This window comes from Panthera onca, chromosome C1 (genome assembly GCF_046562875.1).
Source record: "Panthera onca isolate mPanOnc1 chromosome C1, mPanOnc1 haplotype 2, whole genome shotgun sequence".
Classification (NCBI taxonomy): Eukaryota; Metazoa; Chordata; class Mammalia; order Carnivora; family Felidae; genus Panthera; species Panthera onca.
Window position 1 is genome coordinate 118,145,342 of NC_138346.1, and position 22,731 is coordinate 118,168,072.

Genomic DNA, 22,731 nt, shown 5'->3' on the forward strand with positions numbered 1-22,731 from the left:
CTCCAATCCTTCCTCTCACCTAACTTCACCAACAGAAGTGGAAACAAATTATATAATCCTTCTAAACATGATAAGAATAAGAAAGATGGGAAGAAAGCAAGGGACTCGGTGATCTACCATCTAGATAATCAAACCCTGAAAAAACCAAGAGTTAGTGGTGTGTCTTATAAGAGAGAAAGGAGTACAAAATGAAGTCCCACTATGTGCCAGGCTTTTGCAGATTAGAGTTGACAGAACACTTCTATGAGGAGCATCTCAGCAGGATTGTATTATTGGGAAAGTTCCTAGTCTGAGATCACACACCTATTGAGTGGTATAACCAGGATTGTGTGCTACAGCTCCTGGCTGTTTATAAAAGTCACATTCACGTTCAAAAACGAGGAAGACACCCACCCCCTGCCTGCCCTCCCACACCTCATCACAGAGGACGCTGTACAGCAGGAAAGCATGCAGGCTTGGGAGTCCCCCAGACTCCATGTGAACCTCACATCTGACATTGCTCATGGGATTTACGTTTCTGGGTCTCGGTTTCCTCAATGCAAAACCGGGGAATCTTTTTACCTGCCTTACAAGGTTTTGAGGTAGACTTAGTGAACTAATTTCTGAGAATACTTAGTATCAGTGCCTGGCACAAGTGCTTAGTGAATAGTGTTATTAATATTTCACAATATTATTGAGATGCTGCAGACTGTCTGCAGTTCTAAAACAGGAATTTCAAAAACTACTTCAGACAAGGTAGCATTTTTGCTAAAGTCTACCAAGTAGACAATCTCTGGAGGGCAACAGACACTCACTTGGACACCACAGGTTGAGTTGACTATAAGTTTAGCATCAGTGATTAAGGCAGAAGCAGTGAAAAGATGCCTTTGCTCAAAGTGGCCCAGGAGCTGACTTTTCCTGACTTTCCAACTCCTGTGAGACAAATAGCAAACATGGTCCTCTCTTGAGCTCTAACCCCACATACCCTAGTCCTCGTTGTCCATCTCTACGTGAATGTGACACCTGCATAAAAAGCCAACATACCCCCGGAAGAACAGATTCTCATTCGTTCATTCACTTGGCAACGATTCATGAAACACCTCATACGTGCCAGGCTTGGTTTTATAGACTATGGCTACGAACAAGACGCACTCCTAGAGCTTGCTTTTGGTAGAGGGGAACAGACACAAACAAAGGGGACAAATAAATAAGAGCATTTCGGATTATGGTAAATGCCGTGAAGAATAAAAAGCAGGATGATGTGATAAAGGGTGGCTGTGGGCAAAGGGTATGGTAATGGATTGGGTAGGAAAGGCCTCTCCTAGGAGGTGACATTTAAGCTGAGTCCTGACTGGCAAGAAAGGGCCAGGTAGGTGAAGATCTGAGGGCAGAGTGTTGTGGGCAGAGTGTATATTAAATGCAAAGGCCCTGAGGCAGAAATGACCTTGGTACATTTGAGGGACTGCCAGGTGGGCAATGTGGCTAAAACGGAAGCAGGACAGAGTGCTGGGAGATAAGGTTGGAGCAGATCAGGGCCAGCTCATGTGGAGCTTACGCCGGGCAGTGGTAAGAAGTTTGGATTTTATTCTAAATGCAGTGGAAGGCCATTTGGATATTACTAAGCAGGGAGCAATGAGATATGATTTGCCTTTTAAAAAGGTTCCCCCTAATCCTGCCACCCCCTCGCCCAAACACGTAAGTGCAAGTGTGCACGTGCACGCGTTCAGTTCCTCTTAAGAGCGGCGTCATTTTGCCAGTTTTCTGTCATGTGTGAGTCAACCCCCACCCCCGTGTAATCTGTTGCCAAATCCTACCAGGTCTGCCTCCAGTGTTTCTGAAACTCAACCCCCCCTCTGCCTTTCCACGGCCATCACCGCAATTCTAGTCCTCAAGCCTTCACGCCAGAAAGACTTCGGTAGCTCCCCCACTGGTCTTCCGGACTCTCATCTAACCCTTCTGCAGCCCACCCCACATACCACAGCCAAATGAATCTTCCCAAACTAAAGATCTGCTTACACCACCTCTCTGCTCAAGAACTTTCAATGGCTCCCCGCTGCCTACGAAGCTAAGCTGTAATTCTCTAACCCAGTATTCAAGATCCTACAGCATGCATCCTAAACTGTGCCTCTCTCCACACTCACCCAGTTCCCTTCTATGCTTTGGCCAAACTAATCTACTTGGCTCTTCTGGGAACACGCCTTTGCTTTTACTTTTGTGATGTTCTGGGTCTGAATGCATGCCCCCTCCGGTCACATCTGTTGAGATCCTACGCTGCTCTATCCCCAGAGTCGAATGACACCATCTTCACGCTGCCTCCTCTGTTTTTTCTGACTAGATGTGAACCTCCCACAGGATTCTGTCGGAACCTTTTTAAGGCATTTATTCCACTGTTCTTTGTATTACAGCTATCCGCGTACGTCTTACTCCTCTACTAAATGATTAGCTCCTTAAGGATGATGATTGAAGCTTATTCATTTTTTATGCTTGTTAGTCCCTAGCAGAGAACATAGCATGCAGGAGGTGGTTAATAAATATTTGTTGAATGAATGAACAAATGAATAGACAAATATACCTAAAATTCATCTTTAGGCGGCATTGTTCAATGAGATGATTTTAGAAAATTATGAATAATCATAAGAGGGAATAAGAAGAAGGGTCTAGCCCTTTAATCTTCACCATGGCATCTCAGGGCTCCCGGGAAACACAAATAAGCATGGAAATAGGTTTCCATTGTTTTACATGGAATGGATGTCAGAAAAAGTCACTTGGGAGTTGCTGAAAATTATGCACTGTGTTAACAGTGCCCTAGGACATAGATTCCATGTCTGGGGCTCCCCACTACCCATAGTCCTTCAATCCCCAAGGTAGGTTTAGGGAAATAATGTAGAACCATTTCCCTTAGCAATTAATTTTGAGTCGAGCAGTTCCTTTTCAGAAAAAAAAAAAAGATAAAAGTTTCATCTAATTCCCTCATTCTTCACTGTAGTATTAGTATATTAGCATTCCAGAAAGACTGACTTAGTGTGTTGGGGTTTACCTCAATCAATTGTGTTGTGAGCTCACTTATCGTAAGTGACTTTGCTTTGGAAGAAAGTACTGAATGAATGTCCCCACGGAGGAAAGGCCCCTATTTATGTAGAAAATGGGTACATTTGCTGGGGAAGCAAGAAGATAACCTTTCCTCACGACTATCTTGGGTGTCATGCATTGATCTTGACTTGACTCTTTTCATGAAAGGGGAAAACTAGATGTCCGTGTTGTTTTTTTAAGCTATGCATATTGTTAGTACATGGTTTCACTGTGAACCATCTGTTATTAATTAGAGCCGAGAATCATGAAGATCTCACGAAGCAATGGTACCTGTTTTTATTCCTTCCTAAGAGTTAACAGACTCCTCCTGGAAGATTAAGGGATACACCAGAGGTCCGTCCATCACTGAGACATGTGAAGGTTGATACTTGCTCAGGATGTCTTACCTCACCCTGGGCTGCCGCCCCCTGTGAATCTCATCCACGCCAACACAGCTTCTCACCCACCAGCAAGCTGGATACCAGTTGTGGGATTTGAGCCCCAGGAGTAGTTCCCTGTATCATTTCTGTTGTTTTTCTTTTCTTTTTAAACATCACAATAGTAACTTATTCTGAAATATGAAGTCCTTGTAACATGTCCTAAGGTGAGGAGTGAGAGCAAAGGCTTTCTAAGTCTGGTTTCGTGTGTGTGTGTGTGTGTGTGTGTGTGTGTGTGACTTTATTACCAAGAGTTTAGGTAAACAGCCTTTTTCCAGCTTCTTAAAAACCTCTGTTTTCTCTGGGACTAGTTTCTCACCTTCAGGACCCAACTACTCAAATTGCCCAGAATGTCCAGGAAATCTTTTTCAAACACTGTTCTCACACCTCTTTCTAAGAGACATCGATGGGAAGGTGAGGGCGTAAGTCCTATGCCTAGAGAGGACTGAGGTACCCACACTCTTGCCTGTGGTTCTCTAGGGGAAGGAGGAAGAGAGTGCGATTCTGTTGTAACATTTGGCTCTTTGAGGTCAGAAGGGCTCTCCTGTAGCTCAGGAAAACGGGGTAACATTTGCATCTTTGGATCGCAGCAAAGTAATTCATAATGGGTACAGCCATGCAGAGTGGATGGGATGGGAGAAACTAGGTGCAAATGCCAATTCTACTCCTAACAAATGGGCAGTCCTGGGTAAGCGACCCCCTCCTCCAACACTGGCCCCTGGTGAGGCTCAGTTTGCCCATCTGTTAAAGAGGAGCAGTATTATCTGCCCAGGTTACAAGGGATGGCATATGTGAAGCCTCTTATATTCTTCTAGACAAGATGGAAACATATGGGGGGAACAACAGAAAAATGTGGTAGCTTGGTAACTCAACAACTATGACTTCCCAAAGGACTCTGTCTTTGGCCCTGTCCTGCTCCATTTGTACAGCAATGATTTAAAGCTATAGAAGACGTTTTTAAATGTTTTCATTTGTGGATGTTACAAAATTGGGAGTCACGGCCATCAAACGCAAACAAACAAAAAACCCAAAGTCAAAAATCCTCAAAATGTCAGTGCTAACAAAAGGAATTTTCAAAGTGACCAAAGCATAAACGACTTAGGTCCAACACAGAAATTACCAAAAAGTCCAGGTTGCCCACATAGCAGCATGTGTTCAAAAAAAAAAAAAAAAAAAAAAAGGAGACTCTAGAGGAGAGTAAGGAAGGAGAAAGAGCAGGGGAAGGAGAGATAACACTTCTCTGATGAGATGCTGGAAAAATTGGATGTACTTGCAGGTTGTACCAAGAGAAGTATGGTACCTAAAGCAAGGGAGGTGATCATTCTCTACTCCTATGGAGCAAAATGATCAATTCTGCATACCTTTCTGTAAAAGGAACACAGACAAACTGAGGTGCATTCAGGAGAGTGGCCAAAGATAAAGATTTCTATACCATGTCCTATGAAGAACTCAGAGTATTCAACTTGGAGAAAAGAAGCCTTAGAGAGACCCTCATAGCTGTTTCAAACATGGGAAGGGGCCACAAGGGGTTAAGACAGTGAGGCCAACTCTATATATTTCTGCAGACAGAACGAGGACTAGAGAGTAGATGAAAGCCGAGCTCACAACAGATGCACTGGGCCGCCCAAGTGACTGTCCTGCTGGTGATTCTCAGAGGCTGCGTGGCTCCTTGGGAGAATGTTATCATCAGGGGTTCATGCACCAGAGGAACTCAAATTTTCCTTCTACTCTTAGAAATCCATGGCCATCACTGACCCCAGTGTCGCTCACAGTTTTCCCTCAAGGCAATGTCTTTGGGAGATAGGTCCTAAGGTAAATACTTTTAGTAGAACACATTTTATTGGGAAAAAAATCTCTGAGTTCTGTAGCAAGCCCTGATTTCAATCAGCAGCACAGGACTATGAAAAGGGGACTGGATTTGGAGACACTAATTGGGGTCAAATTCCAGCCCTGGAGCTTGCCAGCTATTTGCATTTAGGCCAATTACTTGACTCCTCTGAGCCTCACTTTCTTCATCTGGCAATATTAATACTTATTTCAAGGGTCGTTGGGAGGATTAAATGAGATACCATATTGCCTCAATTCTAAGATGGGTAGTTTTTCACCTTTTAATAGCTCGTAAATCAAGATGCATTCTTTTAAAATATAATTTCTTGTCAAATTGGTTTCCATACAACACCCAGTGCTCATCCCAACAAGTGCTCTCCTCAATGCCCATCACCCACTTTCCCCTCTCCCCCAACCCCTCAAGATGCACTTTAACACTGGTAGTGTGCCATAGTTTAATTGAGAGTGTTATTTTGTGTCATAGTGGCACATAAAGTAATATGGGTCTTACAAAAATCAATGGCGACTTATATTCAAAGGAATATAACACATATTAAACACTTGGCATAATGACTGGCACACCATGAGCACTCAGTGCCATTCTAATTCCCTTTTTCCTTTGATAGATAACACCTTCACAACCTCTTGAGAAACAGGGAGGTCCTCAAGAATTAATAATTGGTACTGGTCTACAGATTCTCGCTATGGTAAACTAAGGAGAAAGTTCGCACTAGATCCTACGGAGAATTCATTCTATTCTACACACACACACACACACACACACACACACACACATACACATTCTTTATATACTTTATATAAATTTATATTTATATATATATTCTTTATATATATACATATATGTGTGTGTGTGTGTATTTTTTATCATCCCATTTCCTGTGGTCGCGTAAACCTTCTATAATTTTCCAACTTTGCTTAGTGAGTATATTTTGGTTCAACATTTATTGAGCACAAGGCTAAATGTTTTGCCTACTTTATCTTGGGAAAGAGGATATCCTTGCCTTCACCAGAAGTCTACCACCATCTTCCAAACCAATCACCCACCACAGAATGTCTTTGTCAAGTTTAATATCCTTCACATCTGACTCCTTTCCTCTTCTGGTGCTCAATTCAAGATGCTTTACTTTGTCACAAGAAGCGTATAATCAACTCCATGCTCCAATGATATATGAGTAAGGGAAATTTTTTCATGACCTGGCTGGCCCTGAACATAATCACCAGAGAGGCTCTTTGTAGTCAGATACTATGGTTTTAAGTGTGGATTTTTGTCTCACGTAAGGACATATCTTGTCTTTTATAAAATGTTATCAAGCATGCTTGTCTCAATGTCATTTTTTTGTGTTAGAGTTACACAGGTTAATTACATATTACACAAAATCCGATTCTTTTTTCTTTCTTTCTTTCTTTCCTTTTTTTATTTTTTTAAGTAGGCTTCAGGCCCAGCGTGGAGCCCAACACGGGGCTTGAACGCACGACCCTGAGATCAAGACCTGAGCTGAGATCAAGAGTTGGACGCTTAACCGACTTAGCCGCCCAGGCGCCCCTAAACAAAATCCAATCCTTTATAGCTGCCTCACATTTAACTGTTTAATGGTACATATTATCTTATCTTCCATTAATATTTGAAATTCACTTGCTAGCTCTTCTTCTCTCTCCCTAAACCAACTTCTGGACAGGTGATCGCTGTTTAGTACTCCCACCAGAAAATGAACAGTGGCAAAGTTATGTTTTGTTTCTCTTGGCACGGCTAGTTGGTGTGTTAGTTGATGCTTATTGAGGGCTCACTATATACCCGTCACTGTGCTAGATCCTAACCAGAAAGATAAATGCTAGACCTTCAAGGCATTCATCTTCGAGGCCAGACATGGAGCAGAAGCCACACTGAGCAGGGGCTCCCTTGAGTGACTGACACTTCACTGACTCATCTGTGGCCTCCACTCCATCTGTAAAGGTACAGACATAGGCCCATGATGCGGGGTGATCACGGCCAGTGGTGGGCTCCTCTAGGAGGCCTGCCCTCTGCTATTCCCGCAGCCGAGTTGTCCGCCCACCAGAAGTTGGCATGTTTGTTTCCAAACCTACTTAGGCTAGTTCCTCTCATCACTGTTATTACACAATTTAAGTAAACGTACTCAACATAAGGAATACGAATAAAGAAGAGAGAATTTGTTTCTACCGGAGCTCAGGTGAATGTTTGGGAAAGGCACAGGAAAGGTGAATTACTAAAAACATGTGCTGTCAGTGTATGCGTGGGAGAGCCACCTGTAAAAAATCTGGAAAAATCTGATTGCTTCACAGAATGGCTTTAAGATCTTGCTCTACTTTAAAGGAAACCAAGACAAAATGATTGCAAAAACCTCAGAGGTGTGGCTTATATGAGAAATAGGGCACAGAACTCTAATGGGAGGCCTGAAACTCAAAAGACAAGAGAGGCCTTGGCCCTACATCAAAAATTTGAGGGATGTTTTAAGTTGAAATAAAAGCTTAAGGAACGATTCCATCATTTTGTATGATTCCTGCTTTAACTAACTTGTTCAACCAAATCACCAACTATTCATTGCATAGGGCATAAGAGTTTCCACTGTTAACATAATAGTATGTTTAAAGCTACAATATGGGGGGCTGAGGCATACAAGACAACTTCTTCTTGGGGAAAGGAGGGCTCAGGACAGGCTCCATGGAGGAGGTTAGTCCTGAATTGGGTGCCAAAGAATAGAGTAGGCGTTCCTAGGGAAATAAGTAAGCCAGTCACTCCCCAGGAGACGAATCAGCATAGTCACAAAAGTCGGCTTTCTAGACTTTGTCAATCAACCCAGAGGTAAGACAACACAGGTCTGACTCTGTTCAGTCATTGCTATGTGTCCTTAAGCAAGTCGTGTGTGCTTCCGTGTCTATATCTGGAAGATGAAGACAACTGTGGGTCTGTACCTCAGCAGACTGTTGTGAAAATTACAGGAGATGACCTTTAGATAATCATGCATTAATAAAAACATTGCAAAATTATCTTAAGGCTTACTGGGAGCAAGGGAGTAAGACAATCTGTGGATGATCCTGGAGATTAAAGAAATGTGGCACACCTCTTCTAAAATTTCCTGCCACAAACATAAGCTGGAGAAAGTTCAAGAGAAGGGAAGGTGTGATGTAAGTTCCCAGGTGCCAGGAGACCGGCAAGCCAATACTCTTAACAACCAATCCGCAATATCAAACATCAAGGCTCACCCACCACTTTCAATGGACCCATTTGGTTCTCCCAACAAGCGTGCAAAGCAAGTATTGCTATTATCTCCATCTTACAGATGAGGGGACTGGGTCTCCTAGAAGTCAAGCATAGCACTCAAGGTTGGACAGATGATAAGCACAGAATATGGACCAGAACTCTGGTCACCTGATTTCAAACTCTGTGAGCTTCCCAACACCCTGGCTGCCTTTCTTGTCGGCCGTTTAGTTCACAAACCGTGGGCTGCAATGTCCCTATTTGTTCATTTGTTAAAACTTTTCATAGGACGGGAGGCTGCAACTAATAGCTCAAATGAGGGTTGGAGATTATCAAGGATTTCAATTATCCTGCCTATCTCTGACCTCCATTACCAAGGATAATCTGAAGCGAGCTCGAGCAATTTTCTGAAACTTTCATTAATTTTAAATAAATTTATACAATGTCATTCCCCCCCTTCCCCTTTATCCAAATTAAAATGTCCTTGTCTTTTCAGTTTCTCATTATAGGCAAATCCTTTGCATGTCTTGGAGATGGTCTGTTGTTTTTCTCTAGGTCTTTTGTATTTCTGCTTTGTTTTCTTTGAGACGAAAGGACCCAATGCCGAATTCTGATTTTAAGGTGAAGTCATAACATCAATGTATGTCATTAAAATGTTTTATTGTAATTACAGAACTAGTCAATGCCAAATTATGTGCACTATATTATTTTCTGCATCATTCTTTATCCCATTCTCAAAGTTAATACAGCCTATTATATCTCATTCATTCTTCTGGCTGCCTCTGCACAGCAAGCAGATGTCTCCATTGAGCAATCCACAATGAATCCGAGATCTTTTTCCTGGGCACTTACAAGTGGAGTAATTCAGAGCCCATCAGTGAGTATGAGCTGTTTCAATTGTTCCTTCCAGTGTACATTAGCTCGCACTTGTCTACATAAAATTTCAAAGAATCATACATATTACAGATGGAAAAGACCAGTTAGTTCATCAGGCCTGCCCACTCTGCCAGCAAGAGTAAGCATGGAAGCACTTCTACCAGTTCATGCTATTTTAATTATGTGTATTAATAATAATTACAATTACTGTTTATACTACATGGTTTCTTTCATCCTAAAATCAGTTAAAAGGCTTTCTTTTTAAAACAACGTTTCTTTTCCAAAAGGGAACTGGAGGTCAGACATCAATGTTACTAGACCCAAAGCCAGCCCGACGTGGGGCACCTGGGTGGCTCAGTCGGTTAAGCGTCTGACTCTCGGTGTTACCTCAGGTCATGATCTCATGGTTTCGCGAATTCGAGCCCCGCGTGGGGCTTTGCGCTGGCTGCGTGGAGCCTGCTTGGGATTCTCTCTCTCCCTCTCCCTCTCTGCCCCTCCCCCACTCGCACTGTCTCTGTGTCTCTCAAGATAAATAAATAGCTCTGAAAAACCCAGTCCAACAAAACCCAGAACTCAATTCAGTTCAGTTCAGTAAACATCTCTGAGTGCCAGCTACTCGTAAGGCAGGGGCCGTGTTGGGTGTTTACAGGGATCTGTAGGTGAATGGCACCTAAAACCTGCCCTCTTGTTTATCGCCTATTAAGGGATTTGTGATGGTGAATGTGTAGAGCTCTTATGGTCACTTCAAGAAAAGAACCAGATAACATGGACACTCTGGGGATGGAGAGACTCCTCAGGCTCTAGGAAGGGTGAGCATAATGTCCATCAACAGAGATCGGGGAAAAAAGGGACTTGAGCAAAGAACCAAACAAAAACAAGGGACAAAGTCTGTGAGCACAAGATGTCTACAGGCCTCTCCAAACATTTAATTGATGACTTTGAATTACAATCAGAACACATAGATTACCAATCATGAATATACGTATGGAGCGAAGGCAGAACGTTTTAAATTGGGACTGGTATTTTGCTTTCTTTTGTTAGTTTGTTTTGGTTTTTGTTTTGTTTTCTTTTGTTTTTTTCAGAAAACCTGGTATTGTATGTAAGAAAAATTGAGAACTCCCAACCACAGACTAAAATCTCCATTCCAAATTTAAATGGATAGGTGACCCACTTGCCGGTAACTTAGTACTTTTAACGCCTCACGATACAGCTGAAAGCGGACACTGGTGTACCATTTGGCCACTTGGGGGACTTGTAGTTTCTTGTTGGATTGCTGGACAACTTGAGATCTTCAAACTAGAATGCATAGAAAACAGGATTCCATTTTCTGGTCCTTTTAATAGAAACACATGTAAGTGCAGACCAGGAAAACACAAATATATTCTTTAAAACAAAAACAAAAACTTTAACATTTATTTATTTTGAGAGAGAGAGAGACAGAGACAGAGTGTGAGCTGGGGAGGGGCAGAGAGAAAGGGAGACACAGACTCCGAAGCAGGCTCCAGGCTCCGAGCTGTCAGCACAGAGCCCGACACGGGGCTCAAACTCACGAACGCAAGATCATGACCTGAGCCGAAGTCGGTCATTTAACCAACTGAGCCCCCCCCGACGCCCCAAATATATTCTTATGATTAACAAGAGTAGCTGTTTCTTCACACTCAACGAACCTAATCTTTAAAAACACTACTAACTCTCAATATATTACTGCAGGAGTTACTTTGTCCCACCCTTTGTAAAACCATTGGTATCAAGAAAAAGGAAACTATAGGAGGCCTCTTGTCCTTCTGTATTTGTCCCCTCAAAGACCACGGCAGATGTTGTCTACTGCATGAAACCTTCCTCTGTTCCTTCTACCACCGTTTCCTTCACCCACCAAACTAACCGTTCTCTCCCTTGACTCCCATAGTTCCTTGATCCAGCGCTACATGCTTTATTAACTGTATGAGCATCTATCTCTTTCCACCAGAATGAAAGCACCTTACAGGAAGGAATTCAGTCTTACTTGCCTTGCATTCTCACAAGGCCAAGATCATTTTTCATTGCCTGACACACAGTAGACATTCAACACATGTTTGTTAAATCGTTTCATCGGGTCTGGGAGGCCTATTTGGACATATTTTAATTTTTAAATTTTTTTTCCTTTGTACTCTTTCCAAAATTTGCCCTTGTCTGTCTAGTCATGGCATTCAGACTCAGATGCAGCGTAAGTGTGTGTGTGCTTCCCACTATCTGTCATTCAGTCAGTGCATACCTCTGGTGGTGAACTTCAAGAACGCTGCCCTACACAAGACCAGAATCTCGATTCCATCACACTCACATTCAGCCACTAAGTGACTCTGGAAAACATTCGAGTCAGATGGACCTGAGTTCAGACAGACTTACACATAAGCTCTGATTGGCGCTCACCAGTTGTACGGCTTTGGGCAAGTTAAACTCTCTAGACCTCAATTTCCTCAACTACGACATGAAACATAACGAGCACCTAACTTGATTTAAATAAGACAACACGGGAAAAGGTTCAGGTCAGTGCTTTGCACGTAGCAAATACTCAATTAATTATTAAAATTGTAGCCTTGTTCATAAAGTAGAAATAATAATACAAACCCTTTAGGATTCTTACAAGAGATAAATGATATAAGAAGCAAAATTTTACCCAACACATTCAGTCAGTGTTTCCTTCCTTCCTGTGTGCTAGAATAATTGTTACAATGGACTGAGCACCTATGTGCTCATTACCTATCCTAGGTAATATATTATGCCTTTAAATATATTATGCCATCTAACTTAATTCTTGTAATAAGCTATCGAGATAATAATCATTATCCCTATTTTACAGATGAGTAAATTGAGTTTCAGAGAGAATAAATAACCAGCCCAAGGTCACATCATTAGTTCGTGACAGATTGTTCCAGAAGCTAAAGTAAGTGGGATCAAGAACAGAATAGGAAGCAGAGAAAGAAAATACAGGCAGAAAGTATAGGCAGAAACTCCCTAAGAAGCCTATTTATCCCCACCCTAATCCCCAGTTTCAAGATTATGCTTGCTTTTTTTTTAAATTTTAATATTTATTTATTTTTGAGAGAGAGAATGACAGAGCACAAGCTGGGGAGGGGCAGAGAGAGAGAGAGGGAGACACAGAATCCGAAGGAGGCTCCAGGCTCCAAAGTGTCAGGACAGAGCCCAACATGGGGCTCGAACCCATGAACTGTGAGATCATGACCTGAGCCAAAGTGGGACGTTTAACTGACTGAGCCACCCAGGCGCCCTGGATTATGCTTGCTTTTTGTTTATTTTTTTAATCTTTATTTATTTTTGAGAGAGAGACAGAGTGCAAGCAAGGGAGGAGCAGAGAGAGAGGGAGACACAGAATCCGAAGCAGGCTCCAGGCTCCCACCTGTTAGCACAGAGCCCGCCACGGGGCATGAACCCACGAACCGTGAGATCATGACCTGAACCGAACCAAAGTTCGACGCTCAACCGATGGAGCCACCCAGGTGCCTCGATTAGGCTTGCTTTTTAAGCCAGCCTCTGGGATCTGACACAATATATTCTCACTTTCACTATTCACACACTCCAGCTTTTTAATAAATGTATGAAATGATGTCACTCATCTAAGAACTAACTCTAATACATTTCCCTCTCCTAATTTCTTTCCTGGTTACAAATTTGCTATTTGTTCCCACAGTCTTCTTATCTCTGTATACTGTCAACCATGAAACATTTTAATTTTTAATAATCTGGTTACCCTTAATTTCTTTACATTTCCATAATGGACTTATATTAGATATGTCAAATACATTTGTTGACACCTACATAGAAGGGAAGATGGCCCTTCCATAGTTCCTACTAAACGGCAATCTAGTTTTATATTAACACCCCCCCCCCCACCTCCCTTTACCGCGGCACTCTAGGCTAGAGGTCTGCGTCTGACCCTCGGGCAAGGCTGGTTAGGGACTTAGAAGAAGGGCAAGGAAAAGGCTAGCTGGGTTATTGGATTCTTTCTTGGGTATCTGAATTAGGAAAACCTGAGAGAATGAAGCAATTATCAGGGAAAATTACAGATGAAAAATGTAGGGAAAGAAGGCGCGAGGAAGAAGAAACAAAAGAAGCAGGGTAGAGAGGGTAGAGTTCTGGACATGGAAGTCTTGGCAAGTCAAAGAAGCAACACTAGGTGTAAGCAAAAGCTATGAGATGGAGAGAGGTTACGCCGAATAAAGCTGGAAGACCAAATCAGCATGTAGCAAAAGGAGCTAGTAAGGCAAACACACAGTGAGAGAACGAGATTGATATAAAAGAAGAGGTTGCCCTTGGAGCTGCCTCAGGTCCTGAAAGACTTCAGTTCTGATTTCAAGTTCCTTCTTGAGCATCCCCACAGGGAAATCCCTTTCCTTGAGGAAACTTCCATGAGTCAGTTCTTTGCAACCAGAAGGCCTTTTCTTGAGGGTTCAGCACTTAAAACCTCTTTTAGAAAATGAAGTTTAAATTGTATTGTTCTCTTGTTTCAGGTGAGTCTCAGCTGCAGATTCCTGGAAGTCAGTCATTTGTTCACCTGACTACCCTCTGATTGTCCAGACTTCCTCAAAGATCTATTTTCCCTGTTTCTGAGATAGAAGAAACTTCTCCTGTTAGCTACTACCTAAATATCAGTACAGACCGCACCACTCATTTATCACCTATGACCCTTTGACATAAGAAGTAAACTCTTAGACCAATGAGAAACACAACTAGCAAACTTTACAGGAGAAAAGCTGAGCACAAGAAGAGGAAAGATTCAGGGATTCACAAAATACTTTGCTATGAAGGTATAGTTTACTCTGCAAAGGAGGAAAAGGGTGAATACAAGAAACTTCCTTTTTTTAACTTGGGATGTAAGGTTGTATAATTTAAGATTTTTACCTGTTGTTCTTTTTGCATTTAGCTAAGTTTCTTCTTTTTTTTTTTAAGTAGGCTTCATGCCCAGCACAGAACCTAGTGCAGGGCTTGAACTCACAACCCTGAGATCAAGACCTGAGCTGAGATCAAGAGTCGCCGAATGAGCCACCTAGGTGCCCCGGTTTAGTTAAATTTCTTAATAAGCTACATTTCACTGTGAATTACCTATTCACTTGACAGCAACAAATGACCACCTGCTGTTTCACCCTGTGCTAGGCAGCAGGTGCACAAAAGCTAAAGACAGTCCCAAACCTTGAAGGGGCTACAGCCCAGAGCAGGAAGTATCCTATTCCAGCGCAGTGTCATAAAGGCCACATAAGCATACACCCGGACGAAGAGGCAGTGGGACAGAGATAGGATCTAAGAAGCTTCCCAGAAGAAATGCCCAGGATAAGTCTTGAAGGAGCGGCAGGAGTTGGCTTGGAAAAGATGAGGCGGAAAGATGTCCAGGCGAAGGTAATGACCTGGGCACTAATGCTCTGCATCCTTTAGACCACAGTTGCCTTAAAGACCCTGGGATATCATGGACTTCCGTACAATAAGCCACCAATCCAGGCGTCTTTAGAAAAGGCAAGTATGCCCTTGACTCACATTCAAAAAGTCCCTTAGTCATACACATTAAGCAAAGTTTTTCTCCCCAACCATACGCTAACTACGCCAGCCCCAAGGATAGCAGAAAATCCAACGTAGCTAGTACTAGACAAGGTAAAGCTACCGCAAGGCTCCCAAGTTTCTCTTCTGAGCAAATGATGGCTTGGTTCCTTTCAACTGTCATTACTGTTCATTTTGAGTTTGTGTATGTATTTTTCGAGGAAAAGAATGATTATGGTTTTCTTTTTTTTATTAAAAAAAATTTTTTTCTTAACACTTTATTTATTATTGAGAGACAGAGAGAGACAAAGCATGAGCATGGGAGGGGCAGAGAGAGGAGGAGACATAGAATCCGAAGCAGGCTCCAGGCTCTGAGCCGTCAGCACAGAGCCCGACGTGGGGCTCGAACCCACAAACCGCGAGATCATGACCTGGGCCGAAGTCAGATGCTGAACCGTAGCCACCCAGGCACCCCAACGACTATGGTTTTCATGTAAATTACTAAAGCTCTCCAAAACTTTTGATTAGAGGCATTTCGAACCTTTCCACGAACAAAATAAAAATACTTTAAGATTTTTATTTTAATTCCAGTATTGTTAACATATAGCATAAAAAATACTTTTGATAATTATCTTGATCATCAAAAGTTAGATTGGCTACACTGATATATAGAATATGTTTTTCTTTTCCTTCAAGTTTAGCATTCAACAATAACCACATTTCACATATTTCTATAGAGCATAGTCTTTTTTCTTAAGTTTATTTAATTATTTTTGAGAGACAGAGCACAAGCAGGAGAGGGGCAGAGAGAGAGAGGGAGGGAGACACAGAATCCGAAGAAGGTTTCGAGACGCAGGGCTCGAACACTCGAACTGTGAGATCATGACCTGAACCGAAGTCGGACGTTCAACCGTCTGAGCCACCCAGGCGCCCCTATAGCGCATAGTCTTATGTTCTAAAAAGCTTGCTGGTATATCATTTCACAAACCTGTTCATGTTTTCCCATCTATAAAGTCAATAATATATTTCTCTTACGTAGTTACTTCTTAGGATTTTATGAAGTTAAGCTAGATACCCAATGTTAGGAATTTTAAGCAACCAAAAATAAAGGTATAAGTCAAAATATTATTAAATATGGTCTTCCAAATTCCCTTCCCCAGTTAAAAGTAATTATATCTTAGATACTTTTTTTTTTAGCAGACAGAAGTAAGACCAATTCAAAGAGAGTCAGTGGTTTACTGATCCTCAAAGTGCCTTGAACTAGTCTCCCTTGCCACAAGTAAGATGATAGTCCAAAAATATGGTACAAGTTCTTACTCCGGATTCCGAAAATTGCATTAAGAGCTACCATGTGAAATTTTTAAATTCTATCTTTTCAAAGATTTAGCCAGTTTCAAGTGACTAGTGCTTGGAATTACTCACACAAAACATGATTAATAAAAACATCATTCAGTCTCCACCCTATCTGTCTCTCTTGGTCACATTTCAGAGGCAGTTTTTCACTCACGTCCTAAAGGTATATTCCACATATGTATGTGTGTGTGTGTGTGTATATATATATATATATATATATATATATATCTCACACATCATATCAGCAAGTCTTCAGCAATATCCTTCAGGAGCTGCTGATCATAAAGATCGTCAGTAGCCCTGTCATCCCCCAAAGCACGGTGTTTAACACGTAGCGTGTGTCATCGGCACTGCTGTTGCTTAAACTGGTCCCTTGCGCCCTCAAAACAGTATGCAAGCATAGTATGAAAAGGAACAGCACAATTTCTGGGAGGAAGCAGTAAGCATGGTGAAGCTAAGAGATGTACCCGGGGCCCGTCCATTTTCAATTCATACTTATTATACAGGAAGATGTGCATTCAAAACAGCCTATTCTTTTGGAACTGGTTCTTTAGTCTCCTTGCACATGCGCCTGCATGCTGACTGGCCAATTCTCTTCAAATCCATAAATTAAAATCCCACTTTTGCTTATTGTGCTTTTCACTTCAAAACGTCAACGTGGTTTGGATGTGTAGGAATGAATCCCATATACCCACAAAACTCACATCTCCCCTCTGGGGACCACAGTTCTTGAATTGGGCTTTGTAAAATGTAACCAAAAGACCAGATCCATGGAACATTCTCTTCACAGAATTCGAGACATAGGGAACAACAGGAAGGAAACTTAGATATGAGGCAGCCCAGCCCCTCATTCTGAAAGAGATCCAGAGGAGCAGAATGGGGAGTCCTGGGTCATAGAATGGCAAAACCAAAACCAGAAACTGGTCCAATACACTCGTAAAAACCATGTAAAGCTTAAATTAGAATTGGGCCCCTTCTTTTTTGATCAACACTCTAAATCTTTTTTTTTTTTGATTTTTTAACATTTATTTATTTTTGAGAGACAGAGACATAACATGAGCAGGGGAGGAGCAGAGAGAGAGGAAGACACAGAATCAGAAGCAGATTCCAGGCTCTGAGCTGTCAGCACAGAGCCAGACGCGGGGCTCAAACCCACGAACCACGAGATCATGACCTGAGCCGAAGTCGGAGGCCCAACCGACTGAGCCACCCAGGCACCTGAACACTCTAACTCTTAAGTCTTTAAAGAAAGGGGTAAATTTGTCTGGAATATCAATGGTGACTGCTTCACGTCTCTGCTTCTCATCTCTTGAAGGGATTTGGCCTAACGGAAAAACAGAAATTTAATCAGCTAGCCATGGTGTCCCTTATTTTCTTGTGAGCCCTTGGGTAAGTCACATAACCTTACTCAACTATAACAGAAGGATAACGATACTACTTAATTCATAGGGCTATTGTAAGAGAGGGCTGAGCAGATATTTTAAAGTGCATTAAAATGTCAAGGCTTAAAAGAAATGGAGAAAATTTCCATTTTACACCTTATATTTATATCTTTTGGGGGAAAACACACACACACACACACACACACACACACACAATTCCCTTCACTAAAGTTACATGCAAAATCGGCATTTGTAACCAAGGAGTTTGGGGAATGTCCCGCACGTAGTAACGGTTTTACCTTCAGAGGGACTAGAAGCTCTCGCACCTTTATTTACACACAGTGCGCAAACAATGCACTTTTTAAATGTCATCAGTCTTCATTTTTATTCCCCCAGAGTTAAGGACGACTTGATGACTGTTGTCTGGCTTCCCAGTTCTGTTAAATTTCTCCCTCAACCAGATCCTCCTTCTATCCACATCTTAGCTCCCCACTCCCCTCCTTGGATTACTCTTCCAAAGCGGACTCAGATTGCCTCCCCCAGAGGCAGCGCCCCAGTGAGTAACACATTGGGGGGCGGGCAGAGTGTGTCGGAAGTGATCAAATACTTGCAAATGAAGTCGTACAGCTCACAGGAGAAGGCAATGGCCACAGGTGCCAAATGCAGATGACGATGGCAAGCTGTGGATAGGGCTGTTGCTACAATGTAGGCCGGTACTTCACCGCGTAACAACGTTGGGTGCAGAGAAATGACTCATCACACGACTTAACCACACGACCTGTGTAGGTTCCCCAAGTAGAGGCACCAAACCTATGATTTATGTGTGGGTGGGCATGTCTGTCTCCCTTTTAAACTACTAAATTAGCCTAGAAAAAAAAAAAAAAAGATGGATTGATGGCACTCCTCTGAGTACTAGAGAAACACACCATGTAGAAAATGGGGATACAAGCGTGAGCACAAGTCTGCCGGCACGGAAGAGACTGGCATATTCAACCATACGTTCCCTCCAAGCAAGACCAAAATGGGGACGGGAGATTCTCCTACTTTGGGGGATCAAGCCAGTCAGATTTTAATAACCCAGCCCAAAGGGACTATGGTAAGATGAAGAGGCTTTAAAATATTTTGCCCTTTGTAGATACACGTCCTTGTCAGGAGGAATGAGAAAAGCCGTGTCATTACGCTATGGTCTTTGGAATTGTGAGGGGACAGTGCTAATGGCGGGGTTTCCCAGAGCTACGTGGTTAGTTGGCATCAACTGGAGAAACTATGGAATAAGTGAAATGAGACAAGGGCTTCACGAACCACATGTCTCTCCCAATGCCCATTAGAGGTTAACAGGGTGCAGAGGCCACAGCTAATGTGAGTCACCCAGGCAATGGCTGCCACGGAGGTCAACTCACAATGAGTGTGAAGTTATTTAATAGTACAAGTGTAAAGGGTTAATAGATACTATTTGTATCTCTGTTGCACTGTGGGCAGGTGGGGGGAGGGGTTCTAACTGGAAACACTGGACTCTACGGGAGTTGGGATGCCTCCAGTGAAATGGAAGTTGGCTGGGGGGAGAACTCAGCCAAGAGAAAAGGACAGCTAGCTTAAGTCTAGCTACAAATTTAGGGCAGTTACCTCTACGCCTTTATGCTCTGCCCTAGACGGTATCTGCATGCTGTTCGGTGTGAATTATCGGTATTATGATTATAATTTAACTGTGTGGTGAATGTTGATTACACCACCAGGACCAAGTGCTCCAAGAGCAAGGGACCACGTGCCTGGTCCTTCCCTGTGTCCTCGGTGTCCAGCAAGGCGCCTGGTACCTAGGAAATGCCCCTCAAATATCACTTGAACAGACAAGTGAATACAGGAATGAATTCCTGCGAACTCACGCTGTCACACGGGGTCGCCCTGTCCGCTCCGTGTGCCGTGAGCAGGGCTGAGTGTACCGCTCTAGTCCAGCACAGCAAGCAGAAGCCAAAAGGTGCCAATATTCTTGGCAGACCCGAGTGCTGGGCTGTACAGGGTCCAGCGTGGAGGCCAGGGAAGGGGGCCAGCGCAACACCATCAGGGCACCCAGAACCCCAGGGCACCTTCGTTGAACCCCTCAGATCACTGCTGATCCTTCCAGGCCTTTGGTGTTCTCATTTAAGACCTGAGGAATAAATACCCTTTCTTTCCCCTGGCAGTTCTGAAACTCTAACATTTTAGGAAGATATCCGGAACCAAACCATGGTAAGATCTTCTGCTTTACGAAGTGGAAAAGAATTAAGTTTTTAAATACGAAGTTCAGTTCTATTCCAGTGAAACATTATATGGGTGTGTGGAGGGCGCTTCTTGCCCGATCCAGGCCAATTAGTATCTCTCTTTCAGCCCTTCTCACACCCAGAAGTCAGGTTCTCCAGGCCTCCCAGAGAAAAATATAAATATTCTGAACCAGGGCTGGCCCTTTGCTTCAATCTCTAGCTATCACAGGGAGTCAGTCTGATAAACATTTGCAGTTCGAATGGAAGGAGGCACAGCCTCCCAGACTTTCACAGATTTTTTTCTTGGGGGGGACAACTAGCAGAGTCACAGAAAACCTACAATTAGGTAAGAAAGCAAAATTCCCCCAGAGAATTCAAAGAGAGCTACAACTGAGAGCCTTGCCGCGTAAGAAAAGAAAGGAAATCCACAGTTCAAGAAAATAAGCAGACATTTTTTTTTCTTAAAAAAATTTTTTTAAGATGAGTATTAGGCACTGATTTTCGCCTTCTCTTCCCATCTCTCAAGATGTCACTTTAAAAAGCAAAAGGTTTTATCCACAAAACCACCAGCGAGTAAACAGCCTTCACATTCTTACCCTCACACACACAGTAAGACATTTACTCTCTGATAAACAGCAATTGTAAATAAATCTCATTTAATCTCTAAAAGCCACAATAAAAATCTTTAACCTCCAAGGTAGAGTTTACAGATGTGTCTACAAGCCTTACCAGAGCCAGAAAACACAAGGTCTTGAATAAACTACTCTAACAGGAGGCACATTTTCTCTCAAGCATCTTACAGGGACCTTCTTTTAAAAAAAAATATGTACAAGGGAGGAGGAAAGGGGAAAACCTAAGCCCTCCCACCCCATTCTCTGTACAAATCGGCCAATAAATCTAACGAAAAGACACAAGAGGAAAGGACAGAAGCCAACAGGTGGAAAAAGGCATTTTGTTTCCTTAGAAATGCTCAGACACTTGATCTGTGTTCCCTGGTTTTTTGTCTCGGGGTGTCTTTAATGATGGTTTGACGATGATGATGATAACAGTTCTACTTGGGGATCCTGCAGGATTGCCAGCTCGAAGATGTCTCCATGCCTCTTAGACACAAGGATCTGTACTGTGTCGCCAAATCCCAGGCAGACCTGCGGCATCCCCACTCAGCTCTCTGGATTGTACAGAAGGGGAAACTGAGGCACGCCCCCCTTCCCCACCCCCCGCACCCCACCCCCCCACACAACTCCTTTACTGCATCTACCACCAGAGAAATCCCCGAGACTGGAAAAGTTTCTGGATTGTCTCGCAGCAGAGTTCTCCTGCTCTCCCTTCTCGTCTGCTTGCCGCTCTGCCTCCGAGTCTGGGCTCGGGGTGATGAGGGCTGGGGTGCTTCCCCTTCACAAGGGGGTCAGGGCCATGTGGGGGAAGTCCACACGCACACCCTCGCACACACAAAGCTTGAGGCCATCTCTGCAGGCGCCCCCCGGCCAGCCCTAGCCCTGCCTGAGAACGCACAGCTCCCAGCCTGCAAGGCCTCCTTGGGCTCCAGGCTGGGGCTGCTCCGAACAAGGGCTCTGCCCTTCTCTCCCTCTCTTTCAGCCTCCCCTCTCTCTCTCCTCTCTCTCTTTCCCCCTCACACCTCCACCCTCACACCCTCCTCCCGCCCCTCTCCATCCACCCCTTCTCCCCCACCAACCCAGAGGCACAGATCGTGTTACTGGGGTTCCCTCGAAAGAGGGGCCATCCCCAGCCCTGCAGCACTTCTAGGGGCAAAGGCAAGAGCTCCAGCGGCAGGACCCCAGCGCTCCCTCCTGAGCAGCGCAGGAATGAGACCCCCACTTCCAGGCACGGGCGAACGAGCCAGCCACAGAAGAAGGAATTGTTAGGGCTCTTACCTTTTTTATGAGGAGAAATTCTGGAGAATCATTTCAGAAACTGAGGGGGGAAAGTGAATGAAGACAAAAAAGGCCCTTTTCCTGCAATCCCCGGCCTCCTGGTATCAAGACACTAGGACAACATCAAAGCAACTTAGGGGGAACACTTTAGGGGCCTATTGTCTGCTCTGGTCTGATCTGTTTTTCTTCTGACTCCCCCTCTTGCTGCGGTGACACTTGGTACGGCCCAGGCATTCATGCCAAGTAGCTTTCACACATGGAAGCTTGTCTCAAGCAATTGCTGACAAGCCACAAACAAGACATTCTCCCTCCCTTCTGGGCGCCCCCCCCCACTCCTCCCCCTCCACCTTTTCCTCCTCCCCCCTTGTCTCCCCTCCTCCTTTCTTCTGAATGCAAACTAAAACTCTCCAGTGACAGGCAGGCTCGCAGGCTTGGCCTAGCTGCGCAGGCAGAAACACACACACACACACACACTCTCTCTCTCTCTCTCTCTCTCTCTCTCACTCACTCACACGCAAGCAGCTCAGCTAGTTGCTGCACTGGTGGAGTTAAGAGACAGGAAAAAGCCTAGGCTGAGTTGGGGGCAGGGAGAGAAAGAGAGAGGGAGCGGGAGAGCAGGAGAGCCTCCTGTGTCCTGGTAAAATGGCAGAAGAGAGGTGAGCCCTTTGGAAAAACAGCAGTGGCCACACACGTGTGCACAGAGACACCCCCCCCCCCCACCCCCGGGGGTAGCCTGAGCTCCAGGAAGAGTGAAAGAAATGACTCCACAAACAAAACAGCAAGGTCCCGTCAGCTCCACACTGGGGGAGTGGGGACGTGAGAGGGTAGGTGGGCCCAGCTCCGGCGCGTCTGTAGAATGTTATAGGTGCCTTTTCTTCTCTCAGGTAGACAAAAATTGGTCCCCTGAGGAGCTGGTCTCTCTTC

At 43.8% G+C, this 22,731-nt stretch overlaps 1 protein-coding gene across 2 annotated transcripts in view; it reads right to left on the minus strand.

Annotated features, from left to right (window-relative positions):
• Window positions 1-22,130, minus strand: part of LOC132671348 (uncharacterized) — a 70,142-nt gene extending 48,012 nt beyond the window's left edge. For both annotated transcript variants that reach the window (XM_060622052.2, XM_060622049.3), the window contains exon 1: window positions 21,808-22,130. The gene's annotated coding sequence lies outside the window, so the exon portion shown is untranslated. The remainder of the gene's footprint in view (window positions 1-21,807) is intronic.
• Between the last annotated feature and the right edge of the window lie 601 nt (window positions 22,131-22,731).